This window comes from Ahaetulla prasina, chromosome 1 (genome assembly GCF_028640845.1).
Source record: "Ahaetulla prasina isolate Xishuangbanna chromosome 1, ASM2864084v1, whole genome shotgun sequence".
NCBI lineage: Eukaryota > Metazoa > Chordata > Lepidosauria > Squamata > Colubridae > Ahaetulla > Ahaetulla prasina.
In genome coordinates, this window is record NC_080539.1 from 179,561,233 (window position 1) to 179,579,148 (window position 17,916).

Here is a 17,916-nt window from a genome sequence, read left to right on the forward strand (position 1 = left end):
CATGCATGGTGGAGTTGAGCTGGGGCAATGGCTGGAGTGCCAGCAGAGAGGGCTCTGTGTGCAACCTGAGGCACGCGTGCCATAGGTTCGCCATCACAGCTATATACCAATGACTGCACCTCAAAGGATCCCTGTTAAAGTACTGAAGTTTGAAGATGCAACAGTCATTGGACTTATTCGAGATGGTGATGAATCTGCATACAGATTGGAAGTTGAACAATTGGACCTGTGGTGCAGCCAGAACAATCATGAAATGAACACACTCAAAACTATAGAAATGATAATAGATTTTAGGAGAAGTCCTCCTATTCTACCACCTCTTACAATATTAGACAACACAATATCAACAATAGAGACCATCAAGGTTCTGGGTTCTATAATCTCCCAGGACTTGAAATGGACACCTAACATCAAAATGTCATAGAAAAGCACAAAAATAATGTTCTTCCTACACCAACTCAGAAAGCTCAGGCTGCCGAGGGAGTTGCTGATATAATTCTACAGAATCATTGAGTCTGTCGTTTGTACCTCCATAACTGTCTGTCTTATGCACTGGAGACAAATTCTTTGTGTGTCCAATCACTCTTAGCCAATAAAGAATTCTATGCTACGCTATGCTATTGTCGTGTCCCACTCCTCCTCTGACGGCCGGGTCTGGGAAGTCTGTCTCAAGCGTGGCCATGAAGCCTCTGCAGCTTTGCCAAATTCCTGTCAGAGTTCTCAGGGCAGGCAGGAATCCAAGGTGTGACTTCAGCAACCAGATTAGACTTTGCCTGACTCAGGGAATGCCAAAAAGCAGATCCTTTATATAGGCCATGGGGTGTGGCTCCATGACTCAGCACTTATCCAGGCCTGCCCCTCCCTTCCTTTTGCTGACGTTGCCTCTCCATTCTCCGGAAGCGGGGATCTGTCCACATTTTGTCCTCCTGCTCAGCTGCCGGCAATTCTAGCTCGTGGCTGGCTTCTTGCTCACACGCTGTGGTGGGGAGGTTTATGTGCTCAGTCTGTCCGGACATGGTGCCAGTGCTGGGGGTTGGAGGCATGTCAGGCCATTCTTCTTCACTATCAGTCTCTGGCTCAGATAACAGGAGATGGGAGGGGCCCAGCTGAGGAGAGGGGGGCGGGCGAGGCACAACAGCTATGCTGTGCTATGCTATGCTATCCTTCTAAATGTCAGGGTTCCAAGTAACACCCCCAATGAAAGAAAACTCAGAGGCTAGCAATTCCTCAAAGTTCCATTTTATTAGAAATGTCATATTGGCACAAGTGGGAAAACCTGAATCTGAGAGTTCCGGGTTTTCCCCACCCAAAAGAAAGTCAAAGATCCATCCCCTAAACCTACAAGTCCATCACATGGTCCAATGAATTCATCGTCCCAACTGGAAACAACCCCCAGTCACTCCCATCCAGGTGCAGGCTCATTCCTCTCTCCTTCCATCCATCTCATTTCCAGCTCCTTTCTTCCTTCCTCCCCTCCCATTCCTATCTCCTTCCTTCCATCCATCTTTCCATCTCATTCCCAACTCCCTCCCTCCTTCCGTCCTTCCTCCCCTCCCCTCTTGCAGTGTATTATGTGTCATTCAGCAAAAGTCTTAATACTTTGGCTTTGAAAAATCTTATTGTTACGGTTAGTATTTTGTTATAAATATTACAAGTAGTATTAAATGCTTGCCATCACGGGGTGGGCGGGAACAGGGACTTTTTTTTTTACAACCTATCTGGTCGAATAGGTTGTAAAAAAATGCTTTTAAAAGTAAAAAAAGGCTCTGACAATCAGGCAGCTCAGCTGTGATCGTCAGAACCTTTTTTTACCTTTTAAAAGCATTTTTTTACAACCTATTCGCCCAAATAGGTTGTAAAAATGCTTTTAAAAGTAAAAAAAAACTCTGAAGATCACGCAGCTCAGCTGTGAGCCTCGCCATGTACCCCCCCAAGACAGCTCTTTGGCCAAGCGCAGGTCTCCCTCCCCTGCCGCTAGCATCGGCCTTACCTTCTAGATCTTCCACGCGCCTCTGAAGAAAAGGCGATGGCGGTGGTAGGAGAGGGCAGTGGCAGCGGGGAGGGTGAAGCCAGTGGCCTCGGTGGTGGATTCAGGAGCTGCTGGCAGACGGGAGTGGACTCCCCGGCCCAGCAAGCTTCGCAGCCATGGAAAAAGCTGCTGCCATTGCTGCCATGTTCTTCGCGCATGCACATCCCATTGGACTTGCAAGGCAATGGGATGCGCATGCATGATGAACATGGCAGCAATGAACATGGCAGCTGGGATGAGTGAGCGGCGACTGGTTTGGGTGTGTGGCCAGCCAGCCATTACTACCGGTTCTGCGACTGGTGGCAAATTTTTACTACCGGTTCTCCCAAAGCGGTGCGAACCAGGAGCAACACACCACTGTTGTGGGATTAATAGCAGTTAGCCAGCACAAAATAAAATACACAAGGCGTATTGAATCCATTCCAGTCTCCATCTCTTTAAATGTAAGAATAGAAGATGCTAAGATCTCACATTGTAGGATATCCTTTACATGTTAAAGAAGGCCTAATGTGAAGGATGGGACATGTAATGGCATCTCAATATTGCTCACATTTTATGAAAACAGAAACTAACCAACCTTCAATTATTCTGAAAAAGCCAACCAGGATCACATCAGGAAATCTTGGGGAATGACGGTGCAGGCAAGTTTAGAAGTTAAAAATATCCAAGATATAATGGGAAAACCTGCCCAATTGCCAAGATGTGGACATGTTTGTGAAATTATAGTCAACTCATGGAATCTCTTAAGCCTCTGTTGCGTAAATAGAAACTCAACATAGATAGACAAGAAAACTGTATGCAAGAGGAAGATTTATTTATTTATGAGATTGGCATGGCCATCCAATTCAAACAGTTGCAATTCTGGGCAATGTATGTTGTTGTTAATTGCGAAGTCGTGTCCGACCCATCGCGACCCCATGGACAACATTCCTCCAGGCCTTCCTGTCCTCTACCATCCTCTGGAGTCCATTTAAACTCATGCCTACTGCTTCAGTGACTCCATCCAGCCACCTCGTTCTCTGTCGTCCCCTTCTTCTTTTGCCCTCAATCTTTCCCAGCATTAGGCGCTTCTCCAGTGAGTCCTTCTTTCTCATTAGGTGGCCAAAGTATTTCAGTTTCATCTTCAGGATCTGGCCTTCTAAAGAGCAGTTGATCGCTTCTAGAACTGACTTGTTTGTTCGCCTTGCAGTCCAAGGGACTCGCAGGAGTCTTCTCCAGCACCAGAGTTCAAAGGCCTCAATTCTTTGGCGATCAGCTTTTCTTATGGTCCAGCCTTCACAGCCATACATTGCAACTGGGAAAACCATAGCTTTCACTATACGCACTTTGGTTGGCAGGGTGCTGTCTCTGCTTTTTAGTACGCTGTCTAGATTTGCCATAGCTTTCCTCCCCAGGAGCAAGCGTCTTTTAATTTCTTGGCTGCAGTCCCCATCTGCGGTAATCTTGGAGTCCAGGAAAATAAAATCTGTCACTACCTCCATTTCTTCACCATCTATCTGCCAGGAATTGAAAGGGACGGATGCCATGATTTTAGTTTTCTTAATGTTGAGTTTCAAGCCAACTTTTGCACTCTCCTCCTTCACCCGCATCAAGAGACTCTTTAGTTCCTCTTCGCTTTCTGCCATTAGAGTGGTATCATGTGCATATCTGAGGTTGTTGATATTTCTTCCGGCAATCTTAATTCCAATTTTTGATTCATCTAGCCCCGCCTTTCTCATGATGTGTTCTGCATATAAGTTAAATAGGCAGGGTGATAGTATACAGCCTTGCCGGACTCCTTTCCCAATTTTGAACCAATCAGTGGTTCCGTGTCCAGTTCTCACTGTGGCTTCTTGACCCGCATACAGGTTTCTCAAGAGACAAATAAGATGGTCTGGTACTCCCATCTCTTTAAGAACTTGCCACAATTTGTTGTGATCCACACAATCAAAGGCTTTAGCATAGTCAATGAAGCAGAAGTAGATGTTTTTCTGGAACTCCCTAGCTTTCTCCATGATCCAGCGTATGTTGGCAATTTGATCTCTAGTTCCTCTGCCTCTATGAAATCCTGCCTGTACTTCTGGTAGTTCTCGATCCACATATTGCTGGAGCCTAGCTTGTAGGATTTTAAGCATAACCTTACTAGCATGTGAAATGAGTGCAATGGTGCGATAGTTTGAACATTCTTTGGCATTGCCTTTCTTTGGAATTGGAATGTAAACTGACCTTTTCCAATCCTGTGGCCATTGTTGAGTTTTCCAAATTTGCTGGCAAATTGAGTGTAGCACTTTTACTGCGTCGTCTTTTAAGATTTTGAATAGCTCAGCTGGAATACTGTCTCCTCCACTAGCTTTGTTGTTGCTCAGATTTCCTAAGGCCCATTTGATTTCACATTCTAGGATGTCTGGCTCAAGGTTAGTGACCACCCCATCGTGGTTATCAGGGATGTTAAGCTCATTCTTGTATAGTTCTTCTGTGTAATTTTGCCACCTCTTCTTAATCTCTTCTGCCTCTGTTAGGTCCCTGCCATTTTGGTCCTTTATCATGCCCACCTTTGCATGAAATGTTCCCTTCATATCTTCAATTTTCTTGAATAGATCTCTGGTCCTCCCTATTCTATTGTTTTCTTCTATTTCTTTGACTATTCATTTAAGAATGCATTCTTATCTCTTCTAGATATTCTCTGGAATTCTGCATTCAACTGGGTGTATCTTTCTCTTTCTCCCTTGCCTTTCGCTTCCCTTCTTTCCTCAGCTATTTGCAGAGCTTCCTCAGACAGCCATTTTGCTTTCTTGTATTTCTTTTTCTTTGGAATGGTTTTAGTTGCTACCTCTTGTACAATGTTGGGCAATGTATACTAAACAAAATTAAAATAACTATAAATAGGTGCTCAGCAACCCACAAATTATATTAGAACACTCTACCTGGGAACTCCAAAGATAAGCAGCTATGTCACGTTGTGCTAAATATTACCAAGGAAGGAACATCAGCCTTGCTTTTCGGCAGATACTTCTGTTATGCTAAAAATTGATTCATTTCCACATTTCAGCATTATTTGCCCCAATATTGTTTTTCCCATAGTTAAAGGAAAGGAATGATTAAAAACTAGATGGTAGACAATGACACTATCTCTCCGCACTCCAAGTCCCAAACAAACATATTTTTTTAGAATATCAAAGAATTTTATTGCAGAGGATGGTTTTTTTCACACATGCTCCTGTGAAATTAAAATATAAATTCAAAAGACATTGAAGGTCTAATAAAACACCAAAGGGTTGGATAGTCATGGTATTTTTCCTCCCTGTGGGTCTTTTAATGCTGATGATAGCTGATTATTGTCACAGAGCTTACAAATTAGATTTGAAAAGATATTTGGAAACACACAATAGGGGCTATTGAAGATTTAACTGTGGAAAAATACAAGCAGCACATCTTTTACAACAATGTAATGAAAGAGTGAACATGTGACTATTTCAAATGCATGGCAATCAACTTTTACTGTGCCAAGGTGAATGTTTTTCTAGTCTGCTTGTGTCTGTGGAAGACTATGACTCAATATCCAGCTCTCACATTTTCCTCTACATGATTGCAAAATGTTGATAATGGTCCTCTAGGTAGACATGCAGGTTTTAGTTCTAGTCCTATCTTGGTCACAAAGCCAGCTTGATGACCTTGGGCTAATTATTTTCTCTCAGCCTAGGAAGGAGGCACTGGCAAACCACTTCTGAAAAACCTTGCTAAGAAAACTACAGGGACTTGTCCAGGGACTTGTCCATAAACTACAGGGACTTGTCCATAAACAGAGGGATAGAATCAAGATCACGTGAAGTGTTAGTACCACTTTATAATGCTTTGGTAAGGCCACACCTGGAATATTGCATCCAGTTTTGGTCGCCACGATGTAAAAAAGATGTTGAGACTCTGGAGAGAGTGCAGAGAAGAGCAACAAAGATGATTGGGGGACTGGAGGCTAAAACATATGAAGAACGGTTGTAGGAACTGGGTATGTCTAGTTTAATGAAGAGAAGGACTAGGGGAGACATGATAGCTGTGTTCCAATATCTCAGGGGTTGCCACAAAGAAGAGGGAGTCGGGCTGTTCTCCAAAGCACCTGAGGGTAGAACAAGAAGCAATGGGTGGAAACTGATCAAAGAAAGAAGCAACTTAGAACTAAGGAGAAATTTCCTGACAGTTAGAACAATTAATAAGTGGAACGACTTGCCTCCAGAAGTTGTGAATGCTCCAACACTGGAAATTTTTAAGAAAATGTTGGATAACCATCTGACTGAGATGGTGTAGGGTTTCCTGCCTGGGCAGGGGGTTGGACTACAAGGCCTCCAAGGTCCCTTCCAACTCTGTTGTTATGTTATGTTATGTAGTCTCTGAGATTGGGAGATGATTGAATGAAACAAAGAGAGAGAAAGAGAGAGAGAGAAAAGGAAAGAGGGAGGGGGGAGGGAGGGGGGAAGAAAAAGAATCTGGGTGGTGTTTTTTTTTGGATCAACCATGTGTTGCTCCCTTGGTTGTAACAGGAATTGACCAACTAGTTTGTTGCCCAAAGCATGATGCTGTGGGATGAAAGAGAGCCTGGCCTAGTCACCCAGCCAGCTTTCATACCTAATGTGGGACTAGAAGTCTTTGTATCCCTGTTTCAGTCTAGTGCCTTAACCATTAGAGCAAATTGTCTCTCCCTCTCTCTCTCTATATATATACCGGTATATGAATATAAGATTTTAAAGTGATAATTAATCCATGGTATACTAGTGCCTGATCAAACCTATGTGTTACATACTTGTGCCTCTGGGAAAAACCTCTGATTACATGAGTAATTTCCATCCCCCAGTGCCTTTCACAATGAACAGCTCTCTAATCTCCTATAATTATGATGACCCTACTTTCTTGGAAAAAAAGTAAAGGACAACCTGAAAAAGGGACAAATCTGAAAAGCGGTTCATAACAGTGAAAAATGTAACCGTTTATATTTGTTACCTTTTCTTCACAAAGGAAAATTCAACAGCCAAGACAAGAAAAAACTGTGCAAAAACCCATATTCTAAGATAAGTACATTTGTTTTAAAAAGACAATTCCATTTCCGTGTTTTTCACAAGACTGTGTGCATTATTGAGGGGTTCCCTGTATGCTGTAAAAGTTAAAGGACGAAAATAAAGGACAAATGTTGGTTTTTGAGAAACAAATAAATTTAAAAGACTGCTTTCTGAAATACAGGACTTTCCTTTATAATAAAGGGTGTATGGTCACTATACTTATCATATACAGCTTGCCTCTATAAATCCCTCTCTACGGATGATTTCACCCCGCTAGGCCTCTGAACGCGAGAAGTCCAAGCATCCGAGGGTCGCCGTTTGGCGAACTCCTCAGCGGAGTGGTGCCGGGCCAGGTGACAGCGAACTTGCAGGTGTGCGATTCGACAGAAGGGACAGGTGAGGCACGGGGCGGGGCGCTCTCGCCGCGCGTGGCGGGTGGTGCAGGTGGCCGTTCCGAGCGTCCCTCGCCTTCCTGTCTTCGCGGACTGGGGAGCAACTGTCGGAAGGAGGGTGGGAGGAGTCGGTGTGCAGAGTAACGCAACGCGGCGCAGCGCAGCGCAGCTCAGACACCCGGGCTGCAGTGCAAGGCCCCTAGTACCCGCCGCATCCCTGCAAGAACTAGGGAGGGAGGTAGAGAGAGACGCTTGCCTCGCCTTTCTTTCTCCGGAACAAGCGCAGGTTTTGTCCAGAATCGCCGCTGCGCCTGGAGACGGTGGAAGAAACAGCCTTACAGTGAGACTGGAATGGAGCGCCTGGAGCGAGTCTCCATCCATCCGTCGCCCCGAGAGGAGATGGCGAGTCATCTGACTTGAAGCGCCCGTAATCCCGCTGCTTCTTTGGGGTACTTTTCAGTGAATGTTTGAACAATGAGTGTTTGCAACTCCGGTTACATTTCATTTGCCCCGGTGGCTTTGGAGACAACGCTTCGGAGAGCTTGCAGGCTTCTTTCCCCGGTCGCTCCTGAAGCCGGAGCAACACGCTCATTGCCGTTTGATCTCCCAAGCCTGTTTCAGTTCGCCCTCCCCGCCGCCCGCAATAAATTAGCTGCTGTTTGAAAGAAGACCTAGTCATGCTTGTCTGTTGCACATGGTCTTTGCTTGATTTCTTCCCGGCAGACTTCTTGTTCTGGGTGGGAGTGTGTGTGTGTGTGTGTATATGCGCGCGCGCGCGCGTGTGTTTTGTTTGTGTCTTGGATTTGTGGGCGGTGGTGACGTTATGCAGCTACATCTTCCAACTGCGATGAGTTGCTTACAAGTAGTTCTTGCAACGGTTTGGGATAATGAAGAATCTGGCAGCCCACAGAGTAAGTACGGAGAAACGGGGAAAACCCTCGTTTTCCTTTGGGCTGGACTGAGCGGAGAACTCAACCTGAGCGGATAAAACCTCCTTTCCCTCAGCTTCGCCGTGACGGGCAATTTAGTGGAAATCAGAATTCAGAGGCGAGAACTGTAAGGAGGCTTTGTAATCACAGGCAGGCGTGTTGGAGGAAATCCTTTCGAAGGGCCCTTGCTTAACTCATAGAATCATCTATTGCAATGTCATTCCTGTTGAAGACTACTTCAGCTTCAATCGCCACAATACAAGAGCAAACAATAGATTTAAACTTAATGTAAACCGCTTCAATCTTGATTGCAGAAAATATGACTTCTGTAACAGAGTTGTTAACATTTGGAACTCACTACCTGACTCTGTGGTCTCTTCTCAAAATCCCAAAAGCTTTAACCAAAAACTGTCTACAATTGACCTCACCCCATTCCTAAGAGGTCTGTAAGGGGCGTGCATAAGAGCAAAAGCGTGCCTATCGTTCCTGTCCTATTATTCCCTTTCATTATATCTAATTAATATAGTTATTACATACTTATCCTCATATATATGCTTATATATTATATAGTTGTTACATGTCAATGCTTATATATACTGTTGTGACAAAATAAATAAATAAATTTACTGCTCCTCAGAGCTGTGATAATTTCTACCCAGAATTATAAGAGAAGGACTTCTTGAATGACCCTGGTGAAGATGAGGGATGCAGCCTTGTTAGGAATTTTTCCTTCATCGTTCTTCCTTTTAGTTCATTAGCCACAGGAATGCCTACAAACAAGTCCCTGCAGTTTTCTTATCAAGATTTTAGAAGTGACTTGCCATTGTCTTCTTCACAGAACTGAGAGAGAGAGAGAGAGAGAGAGAGAGAGAGAGAGACTGACCGCTGACACTTAGAACTCACAATATCCTGATTTCTAGCCCTGTGCCTTAAGAACTACACTAAATTGGCAGTCTTGCATGTTAGTTGTTCATAGGGCCTTGGAAAATTCAATGACAGGGAAAATGGTAAGAGTTATTCCTTCCTTCCAACAAAATCCACAGCAAGCATAATTTAAACAGTTGTAATTGCTGCTGGTATGTTTTGGGGAACAACTGATAGTCAATGGAGTGATCTCAGCTAGCTAGGCATCCAACCTGGAATTGGAAATAAGTTGCCACCAAAGGAGTGGATTTGAGCTGAGAGAGGCAGCATCAGTTCATGTGCTCCTGTTTTTTGTTTTTTGTTTTGCTATCTGTATTAGAACTGAGTTGGTTCAAACATCTAGCTCCTGAGGAAATGAGTTTGGCTTCATCTTTACTGAATTCGGGGGACTTTTAATAACCTGCAATGTTTGGGGATATGTGGGGGATTTTTAAAAATATTGTGTTGGGATATTATTCGTTTTTTTAAAAGAACATGCTTAAATAATAGCATGGAGGTTACTCATGAACAGAAAGGCAATTTATTAATCCTATTAGTTAAATACAGTTATACTGTTCCTCTCTTTCGCGATTGTAGAAAACTACTGCTAGTTTTTCTGAATGACTTCTAGTAGTTTTTTGTTCTTTAGTATACAATCTAAACCTGAGTTCCCTGTTTGGTCCTGAATCTCTTATGGCTTATTTATGACTTGTTATTTTAAAATTATTTTTTAAAGTTTAATTTTTGTACTGTCTTTTCCTTAGTGTCTTTACAAGGTTTTGTAAAGCCTAGTAAAAATTTCCTTAGTATCTTTACAAGGCTTTGATGAAAGGATAAAAATATTTTAATTTTAAAAAATATAAAAAAGTATTACTGTCACATGGACAAAAAAATGTTTGTTTATGCTTCTGGCATTGACTCCAGACAGTTTAGTACCAAGTAATTCTTGTTTCTTACTCCCAATCTCTAGTGCAAAATGGACAAGCCTGAATGAAAATTCAGGAACAATCTTAATCTGCAGAGTCTAGATTGGAAAGTCATTAAAGTTCTGGAAAATGAAGCTTGAACTGTTTGGGTACCTGATGCGTAGTTCATATGAGCATGGAGCGTTACAAGAAAATGGATTCCTACTGTTCAGTAAATATGTTTATTTATTTGATTTATATCTTGCCTTTTATTTTGTGGGTCAAGGTAGCATACATATTGTAGGGTTCCTCCATTCTGTTTTTTCCCACAACAACAGTCTATGATTTAGGGTGGTCTAGGATGGTGTGACTGTTCCAAAGTTACCCAGGAAGCTTCTAGATTTGAGGATAGGCTAAGATCTGGTTCCTGCTCATAATTCATCACCTCAACTACTACGCCACAGTTCAGCTGGGATTAGTTTTTTACTTCCCAATGTAAACATTATTATTGATGGAAAAAGTGGACTATTAGACATAGAATACATGAAGCTATATTCCATATGTTTCTGTCTCAATTATCAAACAAATGACAAATAAGTAAAATTAGAAGAGAAAACATGGAGCCTTGTTGGAAGTTGAACATTTTGGGAGTTGACATTCCAAACAGCTGGAAAAATACTAGCTTGGGAAATGGGACTCTTCAGTACAATACAAAATTATATTCATCCAAATGGGAATTTTTCTTCTTGTGGTTGGGCAGTTTTGGGACAATAGGCATAGAGTTTGGCTTGGATATCTGAATTTCTTAATCCTTGAAAATTCTGCAATATTCTGTAAAACTTCTAGAATAGGATTTTCCCCACTATAAACAATTACCAGATAATTTGTGCATAGAAACATTCGGTAAAGAATGCTGAGGTTTTGCCATGGCAAATCAGTTGCTTTCTTGGTAGTTGTGGGTCTATGTTGAGGTAAAGTTGGTATAGTGGTTATGACATCAGGCCACAAAATGCGAGTTCTGATCATGCCTTGGGGACAAAGCCAGCTGGGTAACCTAAGCCAGTCACTTTTCCTCAGCTCTAGGAAGCAGACAAGGGCAAACCACTTCTGAAAACTTTGCCAAGATAATTGCAGACATTAGTCCAGGAAGTTGTCAAGAGTTAATAATGACTCAACATGATAGAGAGATATAGAGAGATAAATAATAGATTAGGTTAAATTAGATTAGTATAGATTGGGAGAGGGAGAGAGAGAGAGAGAGAGATAAAAAGTAAAGTTGAGATAGAGAGCATGCTTATTAAAAATTAGATGCTTTGCTGCTTCCCATTTGTTATACTGGTTCATAGTATAGACCTCACCTTCCTGTTCTCTGGAGACTCAGAATGAGTTTTACATAATCCAGTGATGAAATACAATTGAAAGTGAACCATTGCTCTCATTTGTATTTTTTGCAAATTCCATTTTTTTTACATTTACATCTCTTTTCTTGCATTTTTCAGAATCCTATTTTTTTCCCAGTTCTTGGGGTTGTTTATATTTGTTTTCTTTTTTCTTTTATTAAAAAGCATGAACTTATGTGAAAATTCTCTTCAGTGCTACCTCATCATGTTCATCATTCCCTGTCTCCCCAGAGGATATTTAATTGATATACACTATACTTGATCTTAGCTAAAAGACTGAGAAGCGATATAACCCTTATGAGCATATTTTCTTGCTATGTGGAAAAAAACCCATACATTTTGCAATGAGCTTGGTTGAGTCATCTGCCTACTTGCATTTCTTTTCTGAGCTACATAGGGGAAGGTTGATTCCTTCCTCAGCTGCAAGCGGTGCTGGGCTTTTCCTTATTTTCTTTTGCTGAAATTTCCTCTGCTGAATTTCAGTGGCTAAATGATGAAATATCATTGACACAATTTCCCATCACGTTGAAGTTGTTTTTTACAGAATTATTAAAAAAATGTCCTAAAATAAGCTGATTTTTAAAATGATCATACATCTAGAAAAAACAAATGGAAAGCTCCATCCTCAGTGTTAGGTGGCATTAATTATCAAAATGTTTCCCAACCCTGTTCACAGTCTAGGATTTGACTGTTGAACAACAAAACAGGTATGTTGTTTTCGTTTTTTGGCAAAGTCCAGCTCACTGATTATACAAGCTATGTGTTCAGAAACAAGGTTGGTCGATAGAGTTGAAATAAATGCTAGTTAGATTGAAGGAAATATATGTAATCCTATTTCCCCTTTTGGGGGAATAGAATATGAATTGACACACTTGTTGTATTCCCTGATCTGGCGACTCAGCTTGCAAAAGTGAATCCATCAGGCATTTTTATTGGCCTCCTAAACATTAAGCAAGTTTTTATTGTATAAGAATAATGCTCTTTTTCACTCAAAAGGAGGCAAAAAGATACTAAGCCATTCTAGATGGAGGTTTCCATCCTATATTCAAAATGCAAAGAGAGATGCAATTTATTATTCTTGGATTGCCAATTCATCATAATCTTAATACTTTTTCAAATTGTTCACTGTTTTTATATTACTGATTTAAAGCTTTTTTTATTATACGCCACTCAGAATTTGATGGGCAGCCATGTAAATAGGCTGCCTAAATAAATAGTATGTGTGTAAATATTTAATACCTGGGCATATGTGTGCCGATGTTGGAGAGCAACTGTCCCAGTTGGGAGGATGGCTCAAGCAGGGAATTAGTCTGGACTCATTACATAAAAACAAGAAGGCAGTGTCTGACTGCCCCTGAATTTCAAAGAATCTCCTCAGGCTGGCAGCTTTGACCCTTATCTAGTCTTTCCCAGACAAAGCTGCCAGCCTGGGGAGATTCCTTTGAAATAGGCCTAGAACAATAAAGTAGCTAGTTTGATGAACCTCTACATGTATAGCTCTGGTTTGTTCACACTTGACAACCCATAACTGTTAGGTTTTTACTGCTGGTTGCTAGGATAGTGAGGAGTCTTGAAGAGGTACTTTCCTTAGCTTGAAGCAACCATTCAAGAATTATTGACTGTTGAATCTCTTGATATTTACCAAATGTGTGACTGAGCAGCTATTTCAAGGGCTTTTTAATTATGTCCATGGATGCAAAAGTAAAATAGATATCTGAAACAAAGCAAAGAATGTTGAGAGAGAATACCTTCCTGTTTCAAGCAGAACCACTACTATTAATTGAATCCATCTTTTAGTCCAGCTTTTGGTGGCCTTGCAAAACAGGCACTCTTCTTACAAGTCTACTGGACAGTGGAATCCTTATTATGTAACCTAGATGCTTATGTGAAGGGCAGATCTGAAAATATCTTCCTGCATGTTAATTATTGAAATGGCCCATATATAATTGAGTGGTCATTGTCATTCAGATTCTGTTTTCAGGTGTCTGTGTGCACTTCTGATTGAAGGTATCTACATATCTAGAAAAGGAGTAGAACATAAACAGTTCAAATTGACTTTATTTTTCAAATCAAAATAAATAGAAAAAATTATCAGGTTGTCCAGTTTGCTGTTTATGGAGATTATTTTAGTCATGTTTATACTACTGATTTGAGAGTGACACATAAAAATAATAAAATATTTAGAATTCCTTATCAGGCAAAATTTTTCTAATTAAAATACTTTGTGGTGGATCATATATAAAAAGAAGAAATAGAGGAAAGCATTTATTACCTGAATTCAAATTTATTTTTCTCCTAGAGCTATTTTAAAAGTAGGAGAGAAAAATATTCCAGATCCCAATTTTAAAAATAGAGAACTGGTGACTGGAAATTTTGGGAACAGTTTAAAAATTAAAAAGGGATAAATTCTGAGCCACAAACATTAGCTTTCAGAATCTACGACAGAAGGAAAGAGAGGGGTGAATGATTATGACCTGCATAACTGTCCTTCCTTCTGATTAGCATGATGATAGCATGAAAATGTGTTGAAGAGACACAGATTGTATAAATATAGAACTCAGTTCTTTTTATGTAGAATGTTGATAATGTTCATTATTAAATAATTTTGCAGGAAAAATCAACATGTGTTTATTTAGAATCTCTATTATAGTATGGTAAAAAAAAAGAAAAAAAGGATACTTGAGATATTTAAAAAAACCTCGAGATTTAAAAAAAATTTCCCACACACTCCTAATTATGTACACCAGACAGTGTCCTTTCCTGCCTGGTTTTTTTTTTTTTTTTTGCATTTGAGTTACCAGGCAACTTGCATACAAATGCTGTTGTTTAGGACTGAGGCTGAAATACATGCACTCTAAACTGAATATAGCTTTTCAGCAAAATGCTACACCCACACAGAAAAGAAGAGAATAGAAGCTTTGTGGAAGTGGAACAGTAAATGCTGACCAAGGATTTTTCCCTCTGTAATGTTAATTGCCTTTTGCTTTGTTCATCATTGGCACATGACAGCTGAAATTAAGCAAGTTCTTATTTTCTAATACTGTAGCCTGGAATCTGGCATGAAGGAATCTGTGAGTTTTGTTAACTTTCTCTTATTTTCTGTTTATTAAAAAATTTATTTATAACACTGGCATTACAATGCTTATTATTAATTATTGTTGTTTGCTGTTGTTGCTGTAGTTGAAGTTTGTGTAACTGAAAAATTCATCTCGCTGGTACAGAACAAGGAGCATAAGGAATTTTGGATGCTTCAAGAATAAATAAAACATTTCATGGAACGGAAGGAAGGAAGGAAGGGAAAGAAAAAGAAAGGAAGGAAGGAAGGAAGAGAGAGAGAGAGAAAGAGAGGAGGGGAGGGAGGAAGAAAATACTTGGAATCCTGTTGAGATAAAAGCTCAGATATATTTATTTATTGCAAGGTAGAAGAAGTTGTACCTATTGGTAGACTGCAGCTTTCTTCAACTTATTGAGGATGGCTAGAGTCAAGTTGACAGGATGAGCTCAAAGCCAGTTTCATATGAAGAAACACATGTTAACCATCACTAGGTTATGAAAGTATATGAATCTGATAATGGATGAACACTCTAGATTTTATCTTATTGAGAAATGTGTTTGATGACCTGTTTGAACAAGTATTTGGTATGCAGTAATTCAGTAAAAAGTAAAGCCTTAGTCAAGTCGAGATTGACTTATATGGACACATCTGTTCAGTGTTCTTGTCATCATGCATTGCCTTCTTGCAGGACTTTTTCCTCCTGATTTCCTACTCTTGCCCAAAGTGGTTTCCCACTCAAGTGCTAGCTAGGCTATTCCTGTATAGTTTTCTGAATTGGTTAAAGTCTGTCAGGTGGTGTCACTACTGATTCAATAGTTATAGAAAGTACTGTATAATAGCCAATTTTTTCTCTTGTAAGTTATTAACTGTAGTAAAAGACTAAAGATAAGTTAGGTTGGCATAAGGAAAAAAAATAGCTTAGGTAATGGATGTTGAAAATAGATATTTCTGCTCAGAAAACAGAAAACTATCAAAAACATAGAATGTATTAGAGTTATATTAGTATATTACTTTAACGTCCCTCCATCCAGGGATGAAATGCTCCCAGTTCGGACCGATCGCCCAATCTGGTAGTGATGGCAGCGGGTGGTTCAAAGAGCTGGTAGCAAAAATCCCTGCCTCCCCCCATGCCCAGCTGAGCCGCGCGATCATCAGAGGTGTTTTTTTTTTTACTTTTAAAAGCATTTTTTTTTCTTCGGTCGAAAAAATGCTTTTAAAAGTTAAAAAAAAAGCCTCTGATGATCATGTGGCTCAGCTGGGATTGATTCTAAAGGATTATAAAGAACCCTTTAGAAGCATTTTTTCTACAGACTCTTCGCCCGAAGAGGTTGTAGAAAAAATGCTTTTAAAAGTTAAAAAAAAAAGTTGGCTACGCCCACCCAGTCATATTACCCCCACCACCATCAACCGACGACCACAGAACTGGTAGTAACAAATTTTACATTTCACCCCTGCCTCCATCAGTGTGCTGTGATTGGAAAACTATAGTAAACTGATTCCCTCCGATTAGAAGCAAGGTGTCATAGTACAAAGCCAGTTGGGTGACTTTTGGCCAGTCACACTCTCTTTATCCCACCCACCTGACTGGGTGGTTGTAGGGAAAGTAAGAGGAGGAAAATGTGTTGGATATGTTTGCTGCCTTGAGTTATTTGTAAAAATAATAACATCAGGATAAAAACAAAAAACCAAATCACTCTTTTTTTTCATCTTACCCTAGTGCCTTCCTTTTTGTGAAATTGGATCAGAATGCTACACCTTTGTGGTCTGGTCTGTTTTTCTATTTGTATCCAAATTGTTAATTGAATTTGGAGATGTCTCTGAAACGAACCATTAATTTGGGATAGAACTAAGCATAATGCATACTCAAATAAATAAGTAAATGTGATGTACAGGAACATTTAATTGAAGTTTCTTCAACTGTTTCATCTATTGTTTTGTCAGCAATGAGAGTACAAAGAGGGCAAGAAGAAAAATGGGAATTCCTTCTTGATTTCAGTCTATCTAGGGTAAAGCTAAGTGTATATAATTTGTTTTATGACACTGGTGTTTTCATAATATAAAAAGCCTCATAAGTATATGAGAAAAAGAGACAGATGGATGCTCTTTCAAATAAATGCTGCAAGACAGTCTCTGATTTTTTTAAACTCGGCTTTTAATTAGAGTTAACATGACTATTAAAATTCCCCATGGCATTTTTTTAATTTGAAGAGAGAAGAGTATAGCAGATGCAATCCTCTTAATCTGTATTTGAAAGCAAGTCTTCCCAACACTTTAGAAACTTTTAACATGTGGTCAAAATTGCATGCTCTGGGTCAGCCTCTGTATGTTATATATATATATATATTAGTAATCATGTTCATTTGTTTCGTTCCCTCCTTAAGATCAAACATGGGCCAAGTGAACTCGTGAGAAGAATGATCCAGGCAAAAATTGTCCCATATGCTATTATCCAAGAAGAATGTCCCATTGGTGCCAGTAGGTTTTCACATGTGTGTATATAGGTATGTAGGAAGATATTAATATTAATGGAAGAGATGTTGGAAATTGGGAGGAAGGAGTTGAGCTGAGCCTTCCCACTCAAGTGTTACTGTCCTGATGAAATTGAGGATCATCTGCATTTATTAAAGGTAGAAAACAGCATTGTTTCCCAAGCTCATTTAGTACAGTATCACATTTAATTTGTTTTTTAGTGCTGAATGAATGAAATTGGCTATATGGAAAGGGATCAGCATTACAAAGCTTTAAAACAAATGGATTAAAAAAAATCATTGTGGGATTTCCTTTAATGTATACAAGTAATATATGCTGAACTTTAAGACATGAAAGTAGAAAATCAGGCTAGCAGGTTAATAACACTTGTCTTGAAATAACTGAAAGTAATCTGAGTTATTTGTATTGAAGACTTTTTTAATTGGGAACGGTGAATTACAGTGTGATTGAAATAGATTATGTAGTCTTTTCCCATTTTAAGAAAGGTGGAATCGTTTTACTGAAATCTAATAATGAGATACTATTCAAAAAGTGAATGTTTCAGAAAGAAACTTCCAGAGAATGAGGTCAGTGTAAAAAGCACTGAGATAGAGGTAATACAAAACTCAAGAACAAGAATATCACACAACAATAAGATTAGCAGAAATATTATTTTCCAAACAAATGAACATATTTCTCTTTAAGTATTCCTCATGATTTTATGAAATACGTCCATATCATCTAGCATCATGCTTAAAACATAAGCTTTAGAAATACAAGAATCCGTCCTCCATACTTGCCATTGAGATA

General features: G+C 39.8%; 1 protein-coding gene across 6 annotated transcripts in view; it reads left to right on the forward strand.

The window, feature by feature from the left end:
• Positions 1-7,168: 7,168 nt before the first annotated feature.
• EFHC1 (EF-hand domain containing 1) overlaps positions 7,169-17,916 on the forward strand; it is a 37,576-nt gene continuing 26,828 nt past the window's right edge. Inside the window, exons 1-4 of one of the 6 annotated variants that reach the window (XM_058182878.1) lie at positions 7,169-7,449; positions 7,732-7,894; positions 10,248-10,414; positions 17,019-17,138. The gene's annotated coding sequence lies outside the window, so the exon portion shown is untranslated. Of the gene's footprint in view, positions 7,450-7,606; positions 7,895-10,247; positions 10,415-14,477; positions 14,654-17,018; positions 17,265-17,916 lie in introns of those variants that run through there. The other 5 variants (XM_058182868.1, XM_058182889.1, XM_058182920.1 and 2 more) reach the window with 5 other exon arrangements.